The following is a 15,108-nucleotide window of genomic DNA, read 5'->3' as shown; positions in this document are numbered from 1 at the left end:
TTGTATAGGAGCCTGAATTTCAGTGGTTGTCATTTGTTTATGTGTTACATATTTGTTTTTCGTTCATTTTTTTTTTTATATAATTAAGGCCGTTAGTTTTCTCGTTTGAATTGTTTTACATTGTCATATCGGGGACTTTTATAGCTGACTATGCGGTATGGGCTTTGCTCATTGTTGAAGGCCGTACGGTGATCTATAAATGTTAATTTCTGTGTCATTTTGGTCTCTTGTGGACAGCTGTCTCATTGGCAATCATACCACATCTTCTTTTTTATTATAGATCCAACGCTGCAATTTTCACAAAACATATAAAATTTTCCACCTTGTCGCACATACATATTGGTAAAATCATTACAGCTTATTTCTTATGCATGTGGAGCAAAACTTTGGTTAGCTTGCTTGCTTGTTTGTATATTGTACAAAATATAAAATATACAAGTTAAACTATGCCTATATATATATATTGTTTAAAGATGTCAATCTTATTTTCAAAGCTTGTATAAACAACTATACAAACAAAGCAAGCAAGCCAACCAAAGTTTTACTTTGCAGGTTTAAGAAATCAGCTGTAATGATTTTATTCAGTTTGGCAAATGTCCGAGCCCGTTAAAAAACGAACAAACTTAAACTACAGTTGCTGACTTCACTACCTTAAAAAAAAAGGGAACAGTTTGGAAGTCCCAAACACTGAAATGTGACCAACAAAAATACTTATAAATTTTGTTAACACTGCCATGTATGTAAATATTTCTTCGCCTTTTTTACGAACACAAAATTCAAGGATCCCACATTTGCCTTTGATTATTTATACGAACATTGCTGTACTCTTGAATATCAGCACCGGCTGTTTCGACGGCTTACTTTACACCAGTAAGTTTGTCTCATGGGTAGTTGTGTTTTTTCGCTGTTGTTCCGTTGCTTCTGGTGGAAAAATACATGAAATCTCTGTGTCATCATCAAACATGTTAATGGCTATATATCGGGTAATTCAAACCCTTTTTTCTTCACATAGAAACAACTCTTCGTTAATCTGAGCATGGAAGTAATACTTTATATCACGAACTATAAATGAGGATACACAAAATGAAAAACTAAGCGAAATTGTGAATCCCGCATTGCACGAAAAAATGTGTTGTATTTCAGTAAGTAACACGTGTTCTTGGATGATTGTAAACACGTAGTAGTCCATCATGCATTGTGACTCATTTAGTGGATTGGTCAAAAACCTAGGTAAAAATTAATTGCGTCACATGTAAATAAACAATTAGGCAGCAACCATTTGATTTTCTGAGGGGGGCTATGGTTTTTTTTTCTGGACAAAAACAATCTATTTTTTTCGCAACAAGTCGAAAGCAATTTTTTTCTTTCAATTTTAGCATTACATATAGTGGCAGCTGAGGGTGAAACAAACAATTTTTTTTTTTCAGAATCAAAAACAAACTATTTTTTTCTCCAAAAACTGGAAGCAAACTTTTTTTTCCAAAAAAAACCATAGCCCCCCCCCCCCCCCCCCAGAAAATCAAATGGTTGCTGCCTTACATGTGCGAGAACATAGGTATGCTAATTTATGCATTTCCATATAAGGTAGTGATCCCGACCTGATACATGCAGTTAATTACATAATAGAAGTGACAATATACTGACGAACATAATAAAGCAACATTTTGGTCGATCCTTCAAAACGAAGAGTTTCTACTCCTGTTTATTGTAAATGTTTATAAATGACTAAACATAGAAAAGATATAATTTTACAATACATTTAGTGAATTCAGTAGACAAATCATCCGTGTAAAAATTGGAATTCCTATATCTACTAGTAGAAGCTCGGATTTGAAGATCTTGATGATAATTTAAACATACAACATTTTGTTTCTTTCCATACAGAAATAAAAAGTGTGGTAGGGCCCTGGATAACATTTGATTATTTTCGCAAAAATTAAAATGATGACATGCGTTGCCAAAATCACAATGAAACTTTGGTTTGTCTTTTCTATACGAATAATGTCAAGGTGGTTTAAGATGTCCTTTCGGTTCGGATGCTCATTTAAAAAAATTAATGCAAAATCTACAATTTTGATCAATTTTGTATCATAACTGTCTTCAACAACAAAGTAAAGCAGTGAACAACTTTTTATTTTATAGATATGTGTAAAATATGTAATGCGTTGCAATAGGTTTTAAGAGCTATGGAATTGTGACTATGTTAGTGAAATATAGTCAGAAAAAATAATTTTTCCTTTTCTTTTTTGTGACATGTGTAATATTCATATAACTTTTGTAAATGGTATATGTAGGACATTTTGAAATACTAATTATGAAAACATTGCACTTGCCATACACTACCAAAAATGTTGAAAGTCGAGGCGAAAGATTAGCGAAATAAAAGATCGCTCCCTTTTAAGGAAAATAACCCACCTTTGAATAACAATTTTCAAAAATGTGAATGAAACAGTCAACGTTCAATGAATATAATTAAAAAGTGGTTTTATATAAAGTAAACATAATTGAAGTACACTATTAAAAGAATTACATAAGTCCGAAGTAAAAATTGTGTTGCAATATGATAATTCTTATTTATCTCATATTTATAAGTATCTTAGTGATGTCATTTCTGTTTAACACGATTTTTATTTATCAATGTTAAGATTTCACTTGGCAACAGGATAAAACGGAAATTAATAATGCTCATAAAAGCGAATAACCCGATTGGTTACATGGATATAACATTTCGATACATGATACAAATAAACTAGTTAAATGAGATCCTAACATATACTGGAGAATAACGAAAGAATACAATTTATCAAAGACCTAACAGTAAAGCTTGATGCTGAGGAGGGGCTATACATTTAACCTCAGACATTTATATAAAAATTAGTGACTTGTTCATCGTGCAGGTTAGCAAAATAGTAGAAAAACCCAGTCTGTTAAATAAGTCAATATATAAATATATCAAAAACTGATCAGATTCCCACTTACGACTAATGTCACAGTACCCAAATTGCACCTATTCAACAAAAATAGCTGTGGAAATCTTACAAGTGTTCTTTGAGACTAAACACTTGGAATTATTATGATTAGACACAATACACGTCTTTCGACATAACAGAATTTATTTAAATATACACAAAACGTTCACAGTAAATATAAACAGTCGTCGTCTGTTCAAACCAATTTTTCTATGATTCAATATGGATTCATACAATGTTGTAACCATATAATAAACAAGGATACAAAATAAAACCAGAATGGAAACTTTTGTCTGGATCATAAAAAAACGTTGGTGAAAAAATCAAAATAGGTGCAATTTGGGTACCGTCACGTTATATATCATTTATGGACTGTCATGACAAGACTTTTTAAGTGCTAGTACACCAAACTCGTAAAAGTCAGTTTTCAAGATCAAGAACGACTTATTTTCTATCCAAAAAAATTAAATAACCCTGATCATTTGTTAAAAAACCCGGACGATTTAACGGTTTCAAGTCCATTACAATTTTATACATTAGAATTGATTGTTGGTATTTTATTCTTTTTGTAAAAGTAACAGTTTTAAAGATGAAAACATAAAATTAGATGAAACAGAAATATCGCATTCAAGCATAATTTTTGCTACTCTTTTTTGAACTTTTATGATACTATCGGAATCTTTATGTAATAAATTTCCCCAAGCTGAACTACAATAGTCTATATATGGTAGAAGATATGCATTATAACATAGTTGTCATATGTGTATCTTGTGTGTATAGGCAAATTAAATATACTCTAATTTTATAAAAGTGATATTTTAGATGAGATAATCTTACATATACGATCAACATGATCTTCCCAGCTTATTTTTTTATCAATGTCAATTCCAATTAATATGAAAGAAAGGACATTCTCAATACATGTTTCGTTGACGGACTTATAGTCGTGTGTAATTTTTTGTTTGGAATCCAATTTCATACACTTAAATTGTATATGATTCTCGAAAAAATTACATAATAAATATTTCAATATAAATAGAGTAACAGAAGTCTGATATCAAAAAATGTGTTGCAATATAATAATTCTTATTTATTTCATAAGTATCTTGGTTATGCATTTTCTGTTTAATTCGATTTTTATTATTTTCATTGTTCAGATCTCACTCGGCTACAGGAAATAACAAAAAAATGATAATGCTAATGAAAAATGAATTACACTATAGCTATTGGTTATATGGATTTAAAATTTCAATAAATGTACAAAGAAACTAAAAAACGTGTTCCAAACATATGCGAGAGGAAAACGAAAAAATCACTTTATAAAGGACTAAACAGTAAATATAAAAATAAGCAGATGTGGTATGATAACCAATAAGACAACTATCCAACAAAGTACAAATTAGTGGATGTTATAAATATAGACAACACAACGGTCGTCAACAACGGACAAACTTATACTGTATAGTCGATTATAAAATATTAAAAAAATTAAGAAAACTAAAGATTTAATTTATAATAAAACCATTTACGAAAAACAATTACGGCAGACATGATCCAACAACAACCACTGAACTACAGACTCTTGAATTGGAATTAGGCACCTGTGAGCGCCCAATTCTTCCCTAACTGTAACAGTGGTGCAACAGCACGAAGTAAGAAAAAACTATGAAAATCATTTAAAAAAGGGCATTTGTCATCAGCAACAAAAAAAAACTGCACCTGGCAGGGAATTCATACATCCCTATCAACAAGAAAGACACATATTACAGCTCTGAGAGTACTCACAGTTACTAAATTATAATCCTAGTACCTTTGATAACTATTTACACCACTGGGTCGATGCCACTGCTGGTGGATGTTTCGTCCCCGTGGGTATCACCATCCCAGTAGTCAACACTTCGGTGTTGACATGAATATCAATAATGTGGTCATTTTTATAAATTTCCTGTTTACAAAACTTTGAATTTTTCGAAAAACTAAGGATTTTCTTATCCAAGCATAGAGTACCTTAGCCGTATTTGGCACAACCTTTTGGAATTTTGGATCCTCAATGCTCTTCAACTTCTTGTTTGGCTTTATAAATATTTTGATATGAGCGTCACTGATGAGTCTTATGTAGACGAAACGCGCGTCTGGCGGACTAAATTATAATCCTGGTACCTTTGATAACTATTTACTGACAGCTAGTTGAAAGTCAACTAATGAAAAGATCAAGCACAGTTGTTTAAGACTAGAAGCTTGATACTGAGCATTTAACCTCCTACATTGGTATGAAAATAAGAAATTTGGTTTGATAACCAACGTGACAACTATCAAATACTTCAAATAAGTAAATATAAGCAAATATGATACTGGAGAGAAATAACCCTGCTCATACTGTAATTTGATTGGTCAACTTGACATGGTATTTGAGTTAATATCCCTTGTCAACAAAATTCAAACTGTTAGAATTAAGACAATCCAGTATAATATAATATAATAGCTATTAAATCAAAAGTTCCAAATGGTGAAGTTGAAATCATCGCTTCGTAAATTTTACCGACGCCATCCGTTGTTTGACCGTTATGGAACAACCGTTTCGCAGATGATATCGAATATGTTCCTTACGTCATATACAAACCCCTTCCCTTTTCATGAATGTGACCTACGGAATTAGACTATTTACCAGGTTTGTAATAACATGAGCAACACGACGGGTGCACCATACGAAGCAGGATCTGCTTACCCTTCGGGAGCACGTGAGATCACCCCTAGTTTTTGGTGGGGTTTGTGTGTTTATTCTGTAGTTTTCTATGTTGTGTCATGTGTTTTATTGTTTGTCTGTTTGTCTTCTTTCATTTTTAGCCGAGCGTTGTCAGTTTTTTTTTCGATTTTGGAGTTTGACTGTCCCTCTTCTATAAAAGGCCACGAAAATACAAATGTGAAACAACTTAAACTAGAAAACTAACGGCCTAATTTATGCACAACATAAATTAACGAAAAACAAATATGTACAGAATCAAGCACCTAACCCTCCCCTATCTTGGGACAATGGTGTAACAGTACAACATAAGAAGAAACATATAAATAAGTTGGAAAAGACTTAACTAATCAGATGGATACCAATAGAAATTCGTCTGTCAAAAACACAGAGTGGATATGGCTATTTCCTTGTACCTTACAACAAGATAAGGCACTTAAGTACAGATCTATGAGTACTCGCAGTTACGGACAGCTAGTTTAAAGTCAATAATAACCAATCATGCATCTAGGTCTAATTATAAATTAGTATACATCCAACCTCCAGTGTAAACAGTCAGAGCAAAACAATTAGCTCGTGCAATGCCAAGATACAGGTATCGACAGATTTTAGATGTAGACATATATGCAACAATAATATTTATAGTCCGGCGGCTACAAGCATATTTCAGACGAATTGTGCACATCCTGTTACAAGCACGAAATTTGGCATAGACCTTCCTCAACTATTACTCTTTTATTTCAGATAGAGAGGCATTTGAAAAAAATGTCTCACTTCCGGCAAAATCCAAAATGGCGGACGTCATACTTAAATCAGCCCAATATCGAAGGCTAGCGTGTAAAAATTTGTTATTATCATGCTACTATCATAATATTTGGTACAGACCTTTGTTTTTTACTACTTTTGGATAAATTAAATAGATTAGATGTCTTCAGAAACCCCACTTTCGGTTAAAATCCAATATGGCTGATATTGTACTTAAATAAGCTTATTTTTTAGGGAGGGTAACTGAAATGTGTTTTAACGTATTGCTACTATCATTACATTGTGTATGAACCTTTCTTTGGTGTTTCTGATGGATACAATGCATAAGACATATGTCTTAAAAACCCTTTCTTCCGGGTATATCCAAAATGGCGGACAGAGAAATATCAATTTTTTATTCAAATTTTCATTTTTTTCAATATGTAAAGAAAGGATTTTATTTTGTGCTGGTCATTAAACTTTTGGCTTAAAGTTATCCTCAAAACCACTTATTCTAGCATGTTGTAAATATTTAGATATAAAGTTGACACTTCCGGTTAAAAATATGACGTAAATTTCAAAGATGAGTCCTCAATCTATTTCTTCGATTTAGAGTTTTGGATAGATTGATTAAAACAAAATAAAATCACTATAGTACTAAAAATAATTTAAATTTATTACTATTTGGCCAAGAATACATGTTTATTCACAGTCATCATGACATGCACACATCGCAGTGCACGGGATACCCGATTTTCCACATTAAAAATGTCCGCGGAATCCCTTCTTACATCCACAATGTATAAGCTTTTGACAAAATGATGAGGCCTCAAAAAGAGTTTTTCAAAAGTTATCCTCTTTGTCCCCGCCTGGAGTGGATAGCATAAGAGCCAATCCCAAGCTCGTCTCCCTAAACACCTGCCTAAGTATATTGCATTATTTACATGCTGGAAAAGACTAGACCAAGTTGAGGGAATAGCCTCGAAAAGCCGTCCCTGTTGCGCAAATAGTTATTTTCTTGCTTCGTTAACCATGTTATACCCATCTGCTAAGTTTGTGCGATCTTACAGTAAAACCCCGGTGATTTAGTCTGATTAATCATCATTCTTTTTGTTAAAGTCACATCTTCAAATGCAATCAATGTCTCCCACATAGTCTTTTCCCCCCTTTCAAGCAAAGAGAGAACCATATCACAACAGGTAAAGACATGGATAACAATAAGTGTTTCAGATCACCCAGATGACTCATTGCCTAGTGCATTTGAAAGGCCATTGATAGATATTAATCCAAAGTCTTTTCCCCTCCCAAACACAACGTCTACCCCTATGTCACGGAATAGAGAAACAGTATTGACAACATCATCATTAACGACTGTTCGAATCATGACTCGTTTAAGTGCGTGTTTCACTGCATCAGACACATGCACCATGATTTTAGTGTCTGCCTCTAAATGTGAACTTGGTGCTGAACTTGAAATACATTACGTGGTGGATAAGATAGAATATCCTGACCATTTGTTGCTATAACTACCATACGCATCCAAGACTTCATCCACTCGTATTTCAGTTTCAAGGTATTTTATTTAGGTAAGGACATAATACCCAATCAGCATACTCAGTAGGCCGCAATTCACAATCGGAGAGCTGATTTCCAACATTTACAAAGACTGTGGTATTGTTTCTCACATCTTAATAAATTCTGCAAAAACACATATTTTCTTGCCTTGTTAACCTAATCTGTTTCTTTTTTTTTTATCTTCCAACAAAACCACGTATCGTTTTCAATGACATTAAACATCAAATCCATATGGTGATGTTGGCTGGTCAATCATCATTCTAAATGCTATAGTCACATCTTCAAACTCCATTAATGTCAACAACGCAGTTCCTTTTCCAGCGAACGTGTTATCTTTTAATGCCTAGTGCATTTGAAAGGTCATTGATTGATATATATCTTATACTTTTCCCCTTCTAAATGCAAACCAAAGTTTGTCTGCCCTATGTCATGGAATAGCGAAACAGCAATGACATCAGTATCGACTGTTTGAGTCATGACTCAGTTAAGTCTATGTTTCACTGCATCAGACACATCTATCTTGATTCTAGTGTCAGTCTCTTCGTGTAAACATGGTGCTAAACTTGAAACATCATCAAGTGGTGGATAACACTAAACATCCTGAGCATTTGTTGCTTCTACTACCTTGTACTCAAAATTGTATTGAGCAAGCTCCTGTGAATGAAAACTTAAAAGTTCTTTCTTACTGTCGTCATCTCTCAGAAAACTTTCCCATCTTTGAGGATGTTTTTAATCCTGGGTTCGTCTGTGTATTCCCTTTCCCCTAAATGTTGCCCTTGCTTCTTTTAGCAGCTTTAAAACTACCAGTATTTCGCTATTTCGTAACAAAGGGGCAGACGAACTATTGATTGTATTTGGGGAGGCAAAAATCTTTGGATTAATATCTATCAATGGCCTTTCAAATGCACTAGGCAATGAGTGATCAACACTTTTATTTCTGACCAATACCTTATGACGGGTTGTGATACTGTTCTCTCTTTGCTTGAAAAGGAACAAAAAGACTGCGTGGGAGACATTAATGGTATTTGAAGATGTGACTTTAACATAAAGAATGATGATTGATTGATCAGCCTAAATCACCGGGGTTGTACTGTACAAACTTATCAGATCTAACATGATTAACGAACCAAGAAAGTCAATTTTTGCACAAAAGGGAAATCTCATTTTAAGTGAGGCTTTTCCCACGACTTGTTCTAGTCTTTTCAAGCATGTAAAACGTGTAATATACTAATGCAGGTGTTTAGTGAGACGAGCTTTGGATTGACTCTTATGCTACCTAGTCTTGTCACTAATGGATTGCGAAGGGACAAAGGGGGTCCCTTTAAAAAAAAACTCTTTCTGAGACCTCATCATTTTTTCAGAAGCTTGTACATTATGGATGTAAGAAAGGATGCCGCGGTTATTTTTAATGTGTAAAATCGGGTCTCCCGTGCACTGCCTTGTGTGCATGTGGTGGTGATTGTGAATAAGCATGTATTCTTGGCCAAATAGAAGTAGTTTTAAATATTTTTTAGTACTATAGTGATTTTATTTTGTTTAAATCAATCTATCCAAAACTCTACATCGAAGAAATAGATTGAGGACTCATCTTTAAAATTTACGTCATATTTTTACCGGAAGTGTCAACTTTATATCTTAGCATTTACAACATGCTAGAATAAGTGGTTTTGGGGATAACTTAAAGCCAAAAGTTTAATGACCAGCACAAAATAAAATCATTTTCTTTACATTTTGAAGAAAGTTGAAAATTTGAATAAAAAATTGATATTTCTCTGTCCGCCATTTTGGATACTTCTGGAAGTAAGGGTTTTTAAGACATATGTCTTATACATTGTCTTCATCAGAAGCACCAAAGAAAGGTTCATACACAATGTAATTATAGTAGCAATACGTTAAAACACATTTCAATTACTCTCCCTAAAAAATAAGCTTATTTAAGTACAATGTCCGCCATATTGGATTTTAACCGGAAGTGGGGTTTCTGAAGCCATCTAATCTATTTAATTTATCCAAAAGTAGTAAAACACAAAGGTCTGTACCAAATATTATAATAGTAGCATGATAATAGGACATTTTTACACGCTAGCCTTCGATATTGGGCTGGTTTAAGTATAACGTCCGCCATTTTGGATTTTTCCGGAAGTGAGACATTTTTTTCAAATGCCTCCCTATCTGAAATAAAAGAGTAATAGTTGAGGAAGGTCTATGCCAAATTTCATGCTTGTAACAGGATGTGCACAATTGTTTACAAAGCCGCCGGACTATTAGTTCGCATTGATTTATGGATGACAACATCAATATAAATACCAATAAAAGCAATATTCATTGATCAAATTACAGTGCTGAACTGGTACCATATTAGGATACGTTTATTTGACCGAACTATACGTTTACCAGGACCGTTTCTAAATAAGGTACAACCAAACGTCAAAACCAAATATATATATTTGCAAAAGCAAATTTACAGATCTAACATTGTTGGGTTGATGTTTAGACGAGTTGTATATATATATATATATATATATATATATATATACAACTCGCTTTCGCAAATTTTTTGTTCTTCCCTCGCGGGATTCGAACCCATGCTACTGAGATATCGTGACACCAAATCGCCTGCACTGCAGCCGTCCCGCTAGACCACACGACCACCTGGGCTTCACAATAATAAAGCTTTCGGTGGCCGTGTGTTACCTTTCCTCGTCAGTTTTGATCTAGCGGCGTACTACAGTACATGATATATAAGGCATGGAGATGTTATTGTTACAGATCAGCTCAATTATCTATAGTAAAGGATCCTACAAAGTAATGCAAGATACAGTCACAGAAAATAATTATATTTATAAATACGTCTGAGTCAGTGACAACTCTACAACAGATGTATCCATCGGATCACCAGCAATGATGGTGATACATGGCTGTGTACATAATGTATATACAACTCGTCTAAACATCAACCCAACAATGTTAGATCTGTAAATTTGCTTTCGCAATTTTTTGTTCTTCCCTCGCGGGATTCGAACCCATGCTACTGAGATATCGTGACACCAAATCGCCTGCACTGCAGCCGTCCCGCTAGACCACACGACCACGTGGGCTTCACAATAATAAAGCTTTCGGTGGCCGTGTGTTACCTAGTTTTGATCTAGCGGCGTACTACAGTACATGATATATAAGGCATGGAGATGTTATTGTTACAGATCAGCTCAATTATCTATAGTAAAGGATCATACAAATTAATGCAAGATACAGTCACAGAAAATAATTATATTTATAAGAACGTCTGAGTCAGTGACAACTCTACAACAGATGTATCCATCGGATCACCAGCAATGATGGTGATACATGGCTGTGTACATAATCTATCGAAGAACTAAGCAAAGGTTTTGGAAAAATTGTGGTAACAAAATCCCTGACTTAATAATTTACCAGTAATATAAAGATAACATTCATTAAAATTCAAAACGTCACAACAGGCATAGTCATAGTGAACGAGTTGTGATATATAAACACTGGATGATGGTGACAAAAATAAGTAAAATCACAAAAAATACTGAATTCCGAGGAATATTCAAAGCGGAAAGTCCCTAATCAAATGGCATCATCAAATGACAAAACATATCAAACGAATGGACAACAAATGTCATATTCCTGACTTGGTACAGACATTTTCAGATGTAGAAAAAGGTAAATTGAACCTGTGTTTATAGCGCTAAACCTCTTACTTGTATGACAATCGCATCAAACTCCGTTATATTTACAACGATGCGCGAACAAATCAGACATATTAGGTTAAATGCTATCTAGACGGGTCATAAAAATAACAGTACAAGTACATGTCGTCTGATATCAAAGAGTCGCAATTAGTACATATAGGAATACCTAGAACCTGTCACTAAACTTTGTTGCCGAAACAAACATATCAAAATATCATCAATTTACTCATCTCACCTCGAGTAAGTATTTCTAGTGTATTTACCTCTCTCATTAGAGAAAGAGGTTTAAAATGAGTTTCAGCAAATATATTCAATGCGAATGTCGACCTAGTGAGAGATTTAGCTAGCTCTCAGACAGGTCATGCACTAGGTTCGATCCAACATTTTCTTCATATGAAAATGCAAGTACCAAGTCTGTAATATGGCAGTTATTTTCTATTCATTTGTTGTGTTAGAGCTTTTTATTTTGCCATTTGTTAAGGAACCTTTAGTTTGTGAATTTTCCTAATTGATATTTAGCAGTGACAAAACAGATGACGCGAGAAACAGTACCTCTTCTTTTTTTTTTTAAAAAGACGAGAAAATCCAGGGAAAAGCTTTGCCGGTATCTTTAAACAATCGTGAAAAAAGAAATTATCTGTTTAACTGTGTCGTTACAAAAAAATAATTAAGATTCACAATGCACAATGTATTATTTGTCGTGATTATGGCATTAGAAGCCTGGGAAACTGAAATTTAAAATATATTAATTTTGCTGCATATTGAGAAAAAAATTTGGAAAAAAAAGTTTATACAAAATGTTAAAATCGGTCAGGTCACTAATTTTCAGATAGTCCCACATAGTTCTTAGCATGTAACAATTTCCCAAAAATACATTTTTCACATATAAGTGTTCGTTGAGACACTTGTCAGTTATTTTCACGTGATCTTTTAATTATTATTTTTTGGTGAAAATAACAATTTAACAGTTTTCGTTTGTACAGGTCCAATTAAAGATAAATATCTTTACAAAGTATGTTATGCGTGAAAAGATTTTCACTATTAAAGGTCCAATTTTAAGAAAAGTTCGTTTTGATTTTTGTGCACGATTGCGGTCTTCTCCTTGATCTATTCACATTCAATATTTACAGCTGGATAAGTATAAAATATAAAAAAGAAGATGTGGTATGATTGCAAATGATACAACTCTCCACAAGGTCTGTTTGCATTTGCCTAGTAAGAATCTTCACTTCAAAGAGTTAATCTTTGCTGCATTTCAATCGATTCATTTGGAATTTCCCCCTTAACTTCTCCGATATAGTTGCATACATATACAGATAATTGCTGTGTTGCAGACATTTATACAGCCTTTAGAAAAATGAGTTAAATTAGGTACTCCAGTTATTTACTCGCATAGCAACATTTTAAAGCAATTTTACACAAAGTCCTTAAATCCTGCAAATTAAAGGAGAAACGATAAAATGGATGTTGTTTTTATATCACAACATTTTTATTGTTTCTATTTACCAGAACTTTTTCTTGTAAATTTATGATAAATACCGTAATTGCTAAAACTTAACAAACATTAAAAAGATCAGTGATTTTAGTGTTTACAAAGGGTTTCATATTTTGACACTAGATTTTCCTCTGCAAAGGTACCAACAATGATTCTTAACATACAATTTTAAATAAATTATAAGTTGATGAAATTCTGTGTATATGGTCTTAACTGTTTCTGAAGTTCTTCCTTGCATATCTATAAACATTTGCCTTTTTTAACAAGGATATTTCATGTAAAAAAACCGATAGTTAATGAATTCTATTTAATTCAAAAGTTGTTTTGGCACAGTAACTAGTTGTTGTTTCCTTAAAGGGACAATAGCTGTCAAATTCTTGTTCACCGATTTGACTCAAATTCTCATATTTGATTTATAACAATGTAAATCATTTAAAATAAACAATATACCGGGCATTGGCTTGATAATATGTAGCTTCGTTTCGTGTGTATATAAGTCTAAACGACATCTTCTAAATAGAAATTAACTTTCTAGTTGACCCCCGAAAACCTCCGACTGCCATATAAGCGATTTCAACATAAATAAAGATATAAATGGATAGCAGACTCGTACATTTGGATTTTTTTTAGTCTGTTTATTTGTATATTATAGATTAATCATCGTTTTTATTTGTATAAGAATGATATTTTGTGAATCGAATCAGTCCATCAAATTATTTACATTTGTTTCACTTTTAATCCTTTAAATAATTCAACACCAAAAATACATGCGTTATTCATCTCTAGCCAAGGGGTTAAATTGAAGTTCACATGTATAAGGATTCAATGAGGTCAAATTATTCACTTGCAAGTCAATGTTTCTTAGCTCATTTTGACAAAATTGAACCATACTGGCTGCTAAAAGCGATATATTATTTCACTATTTCTCTTTCATTAGTGATTGAACAAAAAAAATCATATTTTGTTTTTATTAAATATCTCCTAGTTAGTGCCCCTTTAAAAAGTAAACGATCATGATACATATTCAAATTCATTTCTGAATAGTAAAATAAAAGTACTTTAGTTAACTCTGAATGTAGAATTTTTGGCAGTGTTAGAAAGTGGTGAAAATTCAAAAAAGGCTATCATTTTCCTATTTGGTCAGTAAATACTACCGTGCCACCTAGAATGCACCCTCAAGTTGATATCTTTCTAAGAATAAAATTTGAATGCGTTTCCACTTATTTTAACGGGGTCATTACAATGAACTGGCTTCACGGTATCATGAAGTAACTACAAGTTAACAAGTCACTTATCACAATACATTTAGATGCGATATACATTTAAAATAAGTTTATACACAACATATAAATGCATTGTGAAATTTGACCTGTCCATCGTGCTATAAAAAAGAAATTGAAAAAGGCTAGTGACGTCACATACACTTTAAATGGTTTAATTATTGCAAAATTAGTTTTGTATTCGAATTTCTGATCACGATTGACAAGACCTTCATAATTCAACATAACATGTATTCGTCTTTCATAATGCATAATTTAAGTGCATAATGGAAATAAAAATATACTGACGAACTTAAGATGAGCAACAACTGTGTCATTTTTTCAGAAAAAAGAGTTTCTATCCGTGTTTACCGTTATTTTTTTTTTTAAATCTGAGAAAGAAATGCATTTTTTTTATGCCCCACCTACGATAGTAAAATAGGTACGATCAATTTCACTTAAATTCATTTAACACTGGGGACATTTTCCAAAAGTTTTCAATCTTTACAATATGGCAGCTTCGTGAATGTACTTTTAACAGTGGTCGATGCCACTGCTGGAGGAGTTTTACTTCCCCGAGGGTATCGCCAGCACAGTAGTCAGCACTTCT

Source organism: Mytilus galloprovincialis, chromosome 10 (assembly GCF_965363235.1).
Source record: "Mytilus galloprovincialis chromosome 10, xbMytGall1.hap1.1, whole genome shotgun sequence".
Classification (NCBI taxonomy): domain Eukaryota; kingdom Metazoa; phylum Mollusca; class Bivalvia; order Mytilida; family Mytilidae; genus Mytilus; species Mytilus galloprovincialis.
Note: the sequence above shows the minus strand (reverse complement) of the source record.